Source organism: Cherax quadricarinatus, chromosome 3 (assembly GCF_038502225.1).
Source record: "Cherax quadricarinatus isolate ZL_2023a chromosome 3, ASM3850222v1, whole genome shotgun sequence".
In the NCBI taxonomy this organism is placed as follows: domain Eukaryota; kingdom Metazoa; phylum Arthropoda; class Malacostraca; order Decapoda; family Parastacidae; genus Cherax; species Cherax quadricarinatus.
Genome location: NC_091294.1, coordinates 26,687,209 through 26,699,515, shown reverse-complemented (window position 1 = coordinate 26,699,515; position 12,307 = coordinate 26,687,209). Strand labels below are relative to the sequence as shown.

Here is a 12,307-nt window from a genome sequence, read left to right as displayed (position 1 = left end):
TCATGTCTGATTCCTGAACAAGTGAAAATGCGTATTACTTGCCAGTTGCCAGTCATGCTTATTTATGCATTATATCTACAAGCACAGTATAGCACTTTGTCTGTTTTTTTTGGGTTATCCTAGGTAATTTACACAATGTATAATTGTATTTACATATGAATACCTGTGAGATAGAGAGAGAGAGAGAGAGAGAGAGAGAGAGAGAGATACAGACAGAGATACAGACAGAGATAGAGACAGTCAATCAGCCAGCCAGCTGGCCAACCAGCTAGTTGGCCAGCCAACTGCCGGCCAGCCAGCCTGCTGAACATGTATTACACATTCCAGAATTGTTTCTTTTTACTTAGGGCATAGGTTATAGGACATTCTGGCAGGATGACACACTACCAGTGGTACCAAAATTGAAAAGTTGTTGCACAAATGTTGCACGTGGGCTATTATCGAAGTTTTTGACATTTCCTTGACCCCTTGTGGCCACATCCACCTCAAAGCCACTAAACTCAGGGTCAGCATCATTTTCCTCTTAAAAAGGGAGTGTTAATACGACATGACATCAGTGAATCCTTGGTGTTTGCCACCCTATATGCCTTAGCTAGCACTCAATTGAACTGGTGCTCCCACAAGGTACTAAGTGGTCCCAGACTTTTTTCATACTGCACACACCGAGTGCTAAGACCCATTCTATGCTGACAAGGCTGATCTCAGGCCAATTGTGCCAAATTTGGAGGCAGGAAAAATAAAACGTTGATCTACGTTTGGAGTGCTAGCGGTACTAACATATACGTTTGGTCCATTTACGGGTTTATGTGAATAATACTGTGTTTGAAAAATAATTTTACCACCGTTGAGCTGTTGCCTCATATATGGGATAAATACAATACATACATAATAAGGCACTGGCTTTCACAAATTATTTACTAGATTTGTTCTATACATGCTTGGCAAATTGCATAGTATCACAACAGTATGACCACATATTGTCATCATCTCACATGCTGCATTATTACCACTTTCCTTGCCTTTCGTGTGTATTCCCTATATATGTGATTAATCTAAACACAGCATGTTCAATAGTTTATATTGTTTTGTTCTAACAGTTACAGTACAGTACCTTATTTACCTTATTTTTTAAAGTCTTCATTTGTTTAAGCATGATACATGGAAATTCCCATTTGACTGGGTATAGTGAATAATTGTTTAAGTAACTAGAAAGTGCACACATATTTTATTTTGGGGACTATTATATGAAATGGTTAATATTAAAATTTTTGTTAAATTTTTATGAAGTGATTGATAAGTGCTAAGATTTCTGGTATATTAGCCACAGCTAAACTCAAGTTCATTATGCCATACAGTATAAAAGAGCTGTATCATTATTAGCAGATACGTACTTTCATAATCATCACAAGAGCCAGGTTGTGTGAATTACAATAACAGTAACTATTATTTTCTGTGAGTTGGTTATATACACTTGGAATATTTAATGCCTGATGGCACGTTACATTCATAATGTTTCAGTAGAGGAAAATAAGTAACTTTTATAGATTTTATTTGTAAATATAATTTAATAGGATGTTTTTAATGCATTGGCTGTTTTCCACCAAAGTAGGGTGACTCAAAGAAGGAAATATTTATTTGTAATTGTCTTTACCAAAGTTTCATGTTGATTATTCAGTGCTTGAAAGGGATTGCCATTCAGTACAAATGCAACTATACCAAAAGGGCCAAATATTTAATGTCTGAATACTGAAGCAAAAAATCTATGCAGTACATTCTTTGTATTTTTGACAGTATATAACTTTTCAGACTTACGAACTGTATGCAGTGCATTCATCAAAGTAGCTTATGAAGAAGCTTTCCTTGAAATTCACCCGCAGATCATTTTACACAAAAATATAAGTTGTACATAAAATATTCGTAATTGAATATTCAGGGTTTATTGTCAATAATGCTTCTGTTTTGTGAGAATTTCTGTCCCAAAACCATTTTCACAAACTAGGGTATGTATGAAGAGACATTTAAGAGAAGAAACTTTTTTATTATTATATCTATATCATAATAGATATTGATGAGTGCTTGTATAGTAATCATCATTACCTATTGTAAGATCATAGGGAGACTACTACAGGAATGATTTTAAAAGTTAATAGAGACTACTTCCAGGACTGATTGTAAAACAATGGAGACTACTTCCAGGAATGATTGTAAAACAATGGAGACTACTTCCAGGAATGATTGTAACATTGAATGCTTCAAAAATTCAAATTTTAAAGACTAAATACTGCTTCAAAAATTATTGCTTGACAATGGTGATCACTTCATAAATGATTGCAAGACTGAAGACTACTTCATGAATGATTGATAGAATAGACTATTTTAAGAATTACTGTAAAACTAGGGACTACTTCAGTAATAATTTTAAAATAATGGAATTTATTTCAAGAATGGTTGTAAGATTATAGAGTACATACTTCAGGAGTGTTTCTTATTTTCCTTTAGCATTGCATAAAATATTGTTACATAAACCTGTTTAAAATTGTGTATTTTACCTACAAACCATTTTGTTTAACCTCTCTTCATTATGATTTATCATAAACATTTAATTTTTCATTTTGTCTTGTACTATAATACTCTTCAGTTTCTTTCCAGAAATGTTGAGATAAACTTTAAAAATGTAATTGCTGTTTCTTAAATAACAAGAAGGCACAATACCGTGACTGGAACAGTACACAAATAACCAGCACATAGGAGAGAGGAGCTTGCGACGACGTTTCAGACCGAAACATCGTCATAAGCTCCTCCCTCCTATGTGCGGGTTATTTGTATAGTGTGCTGTTTTTTATTTTAACAAATATTGTGAAATTTTGCCTTGCAAGGTTGTTATTATTATTGCTCTACTTTTCTTGGACACGTTTCCTTCAGATAGATTCATTCACGGAATTCACAATAAATGTTGTTCTTAAAATGTGCTTAACACTTTTCTCTTGTCAGATGTAATAATTTTTTTCTGAAATTGATAAATAATGCACCACTCAATGTGAGAATTTATTCGTCATTTCAGTATGAGAATTTAGTTGTCATTTAAATATGCTTTATTTATGTAAGATTTCATGCTTAAATGGTACAATGTGTATGTTAAGTTTTGTTTAATATATATAACCTGAGTAACAGTTTGTTTTATTTCTGGCATCATTGGGACCTGTAGGGTGCTAGCTTAGAGAGTGGTTTGGATAGAATACACTTAACCCAACAGCGACATTTATGCATTGGTGATTTCACCCACTTTACGGCCTATTTTTGGCTCATTCCATTGTTCCAGTCTACCAAACTTATAGCTATTTCACTAGTATTCTTTCTATTCTGTTGATTGAGTGCAAGAAACTGCCCATTTACTTATTTCAACTACCCAATAATGTGGTCAGAAATTGGTAATTTGGCCAATTTCACACAAATTTCAAGAGATGTCAATTTCAAAATAGGATCCAGAATAAATAATGCAGACATTCCAGCCACTAAAATAAAAAAATTTTCTGTTCATTAGTCATGTCTCCAGACCCCTCATATATTATGTTTGCTTTCCATTTTGAATTTTTATTCACACAAAAAATAGTAGATTTACTATTATGCAGACTACTGTATTATTGTAATAACTGTATAAATAATGTCAACCCATTCGTGACTGCATATTAGACTGGCCAGTTGGACACGTATTGGACAGTGATGTCATTTGTTTACTCTTGAACATTGGCAAAAATCTAACATTTCTGCTACTTTGAGTTCAATTTCAAGGTATTTTCCTTCATGAAACCAATGAAAATCATATCTATTTCTGTAATATATCTTTGATTCTATCAAATGACACAAAAAAACGAGAATACAATCATAAAAACCATATGAAGATACACCAAAAACACGGTTGTTGTTTTTTCTCATGCACTGTGTGCTGCAGGATTATTTTTGGCATAGTGCACACTTGCCACACAGACCTGTTTTTTCTTATGTAGGCCTAAATTTACCTGTCACAGCTTATCTGAATGAGCTGAGCTCCTGGTGACTGACAGTGGCTTCAAAAGCACCTTATATTTTATGGATAATGTGTGCTTTTCACAACGAGAAGCACTTCTTTTATTAGTTTGAACCATGGCTATGGCTAAAAGTGAGCAGGTTATAACAAATGGAGAAAAAGAAATTGGAATGACTTATGCAGCAAGCAGCGCCACCAAACAGTAGCAGCTGGTTGGTGTGGCGACCCCGGAAATTTGAAATTATGCTAATCAAAATTAGTGCCGGATTACTGATGGCTGACCTGGAATATATCTTTGTTTTATGAAATAAAGTAATGATTGTGAGTTTGTAAATTATGTGTGTCTAGTTTATCACCAAAAATCCTTTATGGTTAAGTGCTGAGTCAGTACTTCACTGGTAGTACCAGGGAAGTACAGTGGACCCCCGGTTAACGATATTTTTTCACTCCAGGAGTATGTTCAGGTGCCAGTACTGACCGAATTTGTTCCCATAAGGAATATTGTGAAGTAGATTAGTCCATTTCAGACCCCCAAACATACACGTACAAACGCACTTACATAAATACACTTACATAATTGGTTGCATTCGGAGGTGATCGTTATGCGGGGGTCCACTGTAGTACTGTCCTGCCAGATCCCCTCAAGGAAGGTTCCTTGATGTTGGTGAGGGGCTCTTGATCTAGGTAATTGAATCTGTGCTCCAGTTCCCCGAATTACGCCTGAATACCTTCCACATCCTCCCCCCCACAGGCGCTGTATAATCCTACGGGTTTAGCGCTTCCCCCTTGATTATAATAATAATGTCCTGCCAGATGAGTGTGTAACAGAAACATGTACAGTGGACCCCCGGCTAACCAACACATCGCATAACGTTAATTCCGCCGTACGAAGCATTTGACCGCAAAAATTTTGCCTTGCCTCACGATAAACTCGCCCAACGTGATTCCTCCCAAACCTGTCCGTCCAGCCTGAGCGCCTCAGCTGCCATTGTTTACAAGCCAGGGTGGCCGGTTGCATGCATACATTCGATACATTTTGTATTATATTCCATTGTTTATAGTACTTGTAACTGCTAAATAAGCCACATGGGCCCAAAGAAAGCTTCTAGTGCCAACCCTGTGGTAAAAAGGGTGAGAAATACTTACTATCGTACCACAGTCAGCTGCTGCTGCACTACCTTCAGCTGTTGCTGCACCACAGTCGGCTGTTGCTGCACCACAGTCAGCTGTTGCTGCACCACAGTCAGCTGTTGCTGTACCACGGTCAGCTGTTGCTGCACCACAGTCAGCTGCTGCTGCATCACAGTCAGCTGCTGCTGCACCACAGTCAGCTGTTGCTGCACCACAGTCAGCTGTTGCTGCTGCTGCACCACCAGTTGTTGCTCCACCACCATCAGCTGTACTACTCAAAGATGTGGAGAGTGTGTTGTTGGTGTGGCTTAACAGGAAACAATTACCAAGACACAATTAACCCCAGATGGTTAGCCACCCAGGATAACCCAAGAAAGCCAGTGCATCATCGAGGACTGTCTAACTTATTTCCATTGGGGTCCTTAGTCTTGTCCCCCAGGATGCGACCCACAACAGTTGACTAACACCCAGGTGAACAGGAAAAAATGCCTGGAACTAGTGCTCATACAGGTGAATTTATGGCCAGCAAAGGTTGGTTTGAGAGATTTAAGAATTGTAGTGGTATATACAATGTGATAAGGCATGGTGAAGCTGAAAAATTCCAACCCCCAACAAGTGTTTAATTGTGACGAAACAGGCCTGTTCTGGAAGAAAATGCCAAACGGGACATACATTACTCAGGAGGAAAAGGCACTCCCTGGACACAAGCCTGTGAAAGACAGGCTAACTCTCATGTTTTGTTGTAATGCTAGTGGGAATTGCAAAGTGAAGCCTTTACTCATGTATCACTCTGAAAATCCCAGAGTGTTCAAGAAAAACAGTGTCTCATCACTCATCAATGCTCTTCGATAAAGGTAAGTGTCATTTTAACATTTATTTATGTAGTTATTGTGCATGTCTCATTGTTTTCTTTGTAGGGAAATGTATATTTCATGAACGAATTGGATTTCCATTATTTCTTATGGGGAAAATTAATTCGGCTGACGATGAGCTCTCAGGAACGGATTAATATCTTTAGGCGAGAGTCCACTGTAATTGTTTTGCACAATGGTAGGATTGCTGGTGCTTTTTTTTCTATCTCATAAACATGCAAGATGACAGGTACATCATGCTGATACTATTTACACTTAGTTCATACTATATATGCATTGTATATGTATGTGTATACACAATACACATCCATCTGAGTTTTCTTGTTTTCTTAATAGTTCTTGCTCTTACATTATTTCCTTTCATCTCCAAGGAGAAATGGAAAAGAATCCTTCTTTCAGCCATAAGTGTTGTAATAGATGACTATAATGCTGTTAGCAAGGGGCTAGTAACCTCTTCCTGTATTAATTACTAAATTTAAAAAGAACATTTTAAAGTTGGGATATTTGAGTGTGCATGGATGTAGTACAGACAGAGTTGATTGTGAATGTTATAAATGAAAAGAAGCCGGATGTCCTAGCTCTAAGAAAAACAAAACTGAAGGGGGTAGAACATTTTCAGCAGGGAGAAATAAATGGGATTAAGCCAGGTGTATCCAAGAGAATTAGAGATAAGGAAGGAGTAGCTGTAATATTCAATTATCAGTTACTGAAGGGAAAGAGGGAATATAAATTTACAAATTCAAGGATTATGTGGATTAACCCTTTGACTGTTTTCGACGTATAAATACGTCTTACGAGCCAATGTTTCTGACGTATATATACTCAATAATTCTAGCGGCTTCAAATCAAGTGGGAGAAAGCTGGTAGGCCCACATGTGAGAGAATGGGTCTGTGTGGTCAGTGTGCACCACATAAAAAAAATCCTGCAGCACACATTGCGTAATGAGAAAAAAAAAACTCTGATCGTTTTTTTGGAATAAAACGCCGACTTTGAGGTGTATTTTCGTATAGTATTTATCATTGTATTCGCGTTTTCATGGTCTTAGGTGATAAAATGGAAAACATATTACAGAAATAGAGATGATTTTCATTACTTTTACGATGAAAACGACCTTGAAACTAAGCTCAAAGTAGCGAAAATGTTCGATTTTTACCAATGTTGAAGAGTAAATAAATCACACCACACGTCCAATACACGTCAACTAGGGAGTCTAATATTCTTTCACTAGTGCACTGATATTATTTATACCATTTTTACAATAATGCAGTCGTCTGCATAACAGTAAATTTTGTATTTTTTTGTATGAATAAAAAATCAAAATAGAAAGCAATAATAATATAAGAGGGGCCTAGAGATGTGACTAATGAACAGAGCATATGTTATTTTAGTGCCACGAATGTCTACCTTGTTTATTCTGGACCCTATTTTGAAATTGGCATCTTTTTTATTTTGCGTGAAATTGGCCAAATTGCCAATTTCTGACCACCATATTGGGTAGTCCAAATTAGTAAATGGGAGGTTTCTTGTACTCAGCTGATAGATAAAATGGAGTTCTAAAGAAATAGCTATGAGTTTGGTCAACTGGAACAATGGAATTGGCTGAAAATTGGGCTCAAAGTCGGCGAAATCGCCGATACGCATATGTCGCCGAGACCGCTAACTTCGCGGGACCATAATTCCACGAGTTTTCGACCAAATTTCGAACTTTTGGTGTCATTACCATCGGGAAAAGATTCTCTATCATTTCATAAGAAAAAATAATTTTTTTTTTTTTAAAAATTGAGCGACATAGAATGACAGTTTCAGAGAGGGGCCTGAAACAGTCAAAGGGTTAAAATAAGGATGACACAAAAAGTGGGTTTAAGTGTTCATGCACCTAGGAAAGAGAGGAGTTTAGAGAGAGGGTGAGAGATTTTGTGAGATGTTTAGTGAGTGTTTAACTCTTTAACCCTTTGACTGTCGAAGGGCCAAATCCTGAAGTTGCTTCTGGTGTCGCAAAATATTCAAAAAAAAAAAAATTATTTTTTCTTATGAAATGATAGAGAATCTTTTCCCGATTGTAAAGACACCAAAAAAACGAAATTTGATGGAAAACTGACGGAATTACGCTCTCGCGAAGTTAGCGACTTCGGCGATATTTAAAAATCGGCAATTTCGCCCACTTTGAGCCCTATTTTCGGCTAATTCCGTTATTCCAGTCAACCAAACTCATAACTATTTCTTCAGAACTCTATTTTTTCTATCGATTGAGTACGAGAAACTGCCCATTTACCGATTTCAACTACCCAATAACATGGTCAGAAATTTGCAATTTGGCCAATTTCACGAAAATTAAAAAATATGACAATTTCAAAATAAGGTCCAGAATGAACAATGCAGACATTCCTGGCTCTAAAATAACATTTTCTTTGTTCATCAGTCATGTCTCCAGGTCCCTGTGATATTACTCTTGCTTTTTATTTTGAAATTTTATTCAAACAAAAAATAGAAGATTTACTGTTATGCAGACTACTGCAATACTGTAATAATTGTAAAAATTACATCAACCCATTCATGACTGCGTATTAGAATGGCTATTTGGACATTTATTGGACAATGACATCATTTGTTCACTTTTGAACATCGGCAAAAATCAAACATTTCCTGTACTTTGTGCTCCATTTCCAGGTTCTTTTTATAGTAAAATTAATCAAAATCACCTCCATTTCTATAATATAGTTTCCATTCTATCAAATGAGACCAAGAAAACGAGAATACAACCACAAATACTATACGAAAATAGACCACAAAGTCGGCATTTTAATTAAAAAAAACGGTCGGAGTTTTTTTTTTCTCATTATGCACTGCGTGCTCCAGGATTTTTTTTATGTGGTGCACACTGACCACACAGACCCATTCTCTCACATGTGGGCGTACTAGCTTTCTCCTGCCTGATTTGAAGCCGCTAGAATTTATGAGTATATATACGTCAAACACGGTACCTCGCAAACGTATATATACGGCCGCGACAGTCAAAGGGTTAAGGGGGGGCTCCTTATTGCAGTAATGAGGCTATTGATCTGAGGACTCGAACCTTTTTACCTGATTACCCCCCTATCCCCCCTTCCCTACCCCACCCTTTGCATCCCCCCCTTTCCCTTTCCTCTCCCTACCCATCCCCTATTTCCTTCCTGTTTTCAGCCTTTGGGATTCTTCCCAGAGGCACTCTAGTTCCTAGACAGGAGAAAGGGTACCGTGGTCCAACTCATTCCATTGAGGTCCTTGGTGGTGGTGTAGTTTGCTGTGGAATCTGGATCACCTGAAGATGTCCCAATCCCTCTCCGGTCTCTCGGGGGGAGTGGCTTTGTTTGTCTTTTGGGTGATGGGTGTATCTCTGGAGGCTGCCTTTTGGATTCTGGGGAGTGGTGGCCAAAGGAGATATGCTTTGTGGCAGGTATACGGCTGCCCTCTTTTGTCCACCGAGGTGGTTCGGTAGATGTGAGGTTGCTATCCCAGATTGCTGGTTTACTGGCATGAAGGATAGGATATGGCATGGGTTTCATGCCACATCTGCACTACTTGCGGTGCTGGGGTCCTCTTGAGTGCGGAGGGGGATTTATGGTCCTTTCATTCCTCCTAGGAGCTATCCCTCCACTTTCCCCCTTTTTTTTTATTCTTTCTTCTTTTTTAAAAAAAAAAACAAAAAGAAAGAAGTGCCCTAACCATGGAGTCCCTAATCCATGAACAGCTCCTCCCGGGCTCTTTTCTGCTACCACACCCTGTTCCAACCGTACCTCGTTATTTGACGATTCTTCAAACATTTCTAATGCCCCTGTTCCTCCTGCTGGTGTTTTGCCACTTGCTCCAGGTACTGGGGTTCTGCATGACTCCTTTGATACATCTGACCTCCACTCTTCTTTGACCATGCTTCTGGCTTCTCCCTCTATGGTGCAGCGATTTTTGGATCTGTGAGTCGTCAGGAAAGCGCATATTCATCCCAAGTAAGTCACCTCCTGTGAAGACACTGTGTTATGTAGTTGGTGTGCGACGGTCGCCAGCAACTCACCAGCGACAACCCAGAGTAACTCCAGCTTTCTTTCACCTGTACATTAGGATTATTTTTGACCTTCAGCAACAATGTTTCACTTTATAGACAGTTAAGGGATTTGCTGTGAGGGCAAGACATTTGTAAGCCTGTATTAAGACTTGAAATGGCTTAGAGTGTATTTCAGTGTAGGAGCTCCTTACATTTATTAACTCAGTGTAATGCATTCTCCACTCAGTGTAACTGAACTATTAAATACAGTTACACAATTAAGTTGGTTGTCCTAGTGTTGTTGCCGTGTTTCCTAATACATTTTCTGGTTCAGACTGAAACTTTACTGCAAAATTCCCTGTTTGTCATAGCAAGGCTCCTTTATCAGTACTATTTCAACTGCACTGTTCTGTGCTGTGAGTGTGTAACTTATATTATATTGAACATTATATTCTTTGCCATCTCATCTAGTATAATAATTTTTTTTTTATTATTATCACACCGGCTGATTCCCACCAAGGCAGGGTGGCCCGAAAAAGAAAAACTTTCACCATCATTCACTCCATCACTGTCTTGCCAGAAGGGTGCTTTACACTACAGTTTTTAAACTGCAACATTAACACCCCTCCTTCAGAGTGCAGGCACTGTACTTCCCATCTCCAGGACTCAAGTCCGGCCTGCCGGTTTCCCTGAATCCCTTCATAAATGTTACTTTGCTCACACTCCAACAGCACGTCAAGTATTAAAAACCATTTGTCTCCATTCACTCCTATCAAACACGCTCACGCATGCCTGCTGGAAGTCCAAGCCCCTCGCACACAAAACCTCCTTTACCCCCTCCCTCCAACCCTTCCTAGGCCGACCCCTACCCCGCCTTCCTTCCACTACAGACTGATACACTCTTGAAGTCATTCTGTTTCGCTCCATTCTCTCTACATGTCCGAACCACCTCAACAACCCTTCCTCAGCCCTCTGGACAACAGTTTTGGTAATCCCGCACCTCCTCCTAACTTCCAAACTACGAATTCTCTGCATTATATTCACACCACACATTGCCCTCAGACATGACATCTCCACTGCCTCCAGCCTTCTCCTCGCTGCAACATTCATCACCCACGCTTCACACCCATATAAGAGCGTTGGTAAAAATATACTCTCATACATTCCCCTCTTTGCCTCCAAGGACAAAGTTCTTTGTCTCCACAGACTCCTAAGTGCACCACTCACTCTTTTTCCCTCATCAATTCTATGATTCACCTCATCTTTCATAGACCCATCCGCTGACACGTCCACTCCCAAATATCTGAATACGTTCACCTCCTCCATACTCTCTCCCTCCAATCTGATATTCAATCTTTCATCACCTAATCTTTTTGTTATCCTCATAACCTTACTCTTTCCTGTATTCACCTTTAATTTTCTTCTTTTGCACACCCTACCAATAATAATACGTATCTTTATTTACTACAAGTACATGAACATGGCATACAGTCCTAGCTGACATCAATGACATACTACTATATATAGAAAGCAGCTTGTTATACCTGGAGAGAGTTCTGGGGGTCAACACCCCTGTGGCCCACTCTGTGACCAGGCCTCATGGTAGACCAGGGCCTGATCACCAAGCTGTTACTGCTAGCTGCACGCAGTCCGGCTGGTCAAATACTGACTTTAAGTGCCTGTCCAGTGCCTGCTTGAAGACAGCCAGGGGTCTATTGGTAATCCCCCTTATGTGTGCTGGGAGGCAGTTGAACAGTCTTGGTCCCTCACACTTAATGTGTTGTCTCTTATCGTGCTAGTGGCACCCCTGCTTTTCATTGGGGGGATGTTGCATTGCCTGCCGAGTCTTTTGCTATCATAGGGAGTGATTTTTGTGTGCAAGTTTGGTACTGTAGATGAATGGTTCAGAGAACCGACAAGTTGATAAGTTAGACATATGTGCAACACTTGGGTATCTTTAATGAGGAAACGTTTTGCCACACAGTGGCTTCATCAGTCCATACAAAGGAGAATGATGAAGAACAGGAGGAGTTTGAGGTAATCAGTCCTTCAGCCTTAAGTCGATGTAGTCAGTCCATCAATCTTGAAAAAATATAGCATATCTGCGGAGAAGTAGCTTATACTGTATACCATAGGCAGGAGAGGTGCACCAGTCGTAGGTGGTATCACATTTGTCCAATATGGAAGTAGGTCATGCCCAAGGGTTAGGCAAGTGAAGAATTCCCTGTATTAAGATCCCAATATGTTGTTGTGTAGGACCCATC

General features: G+C 39.0%; 1 protein-coding gene across 2 annotated transcripts in view; it reads left to right on the top strand.

Annotated features, from left to right (window-relative positions):
- Positions 1-3,168, top strand: part of LOC128706319 (uncharacterized) — a 213,413-nt gene extending 210,245 nt beyond the window's left edge. For both annotated transcript variants that reach the window (XR_011392725.1, XR_011392724.1), the window contains exon 15: positions 1,807-3,168. The gene's annotated coding sequence lies outside the window, so the exon portion shown is untranslated. The remainder of the gene's footprint in view (positions 1-1,806) is intronic.
- The last annotated feature ends 9,139 nt before the right edge of the window (positions 3,169-12,307 follow it).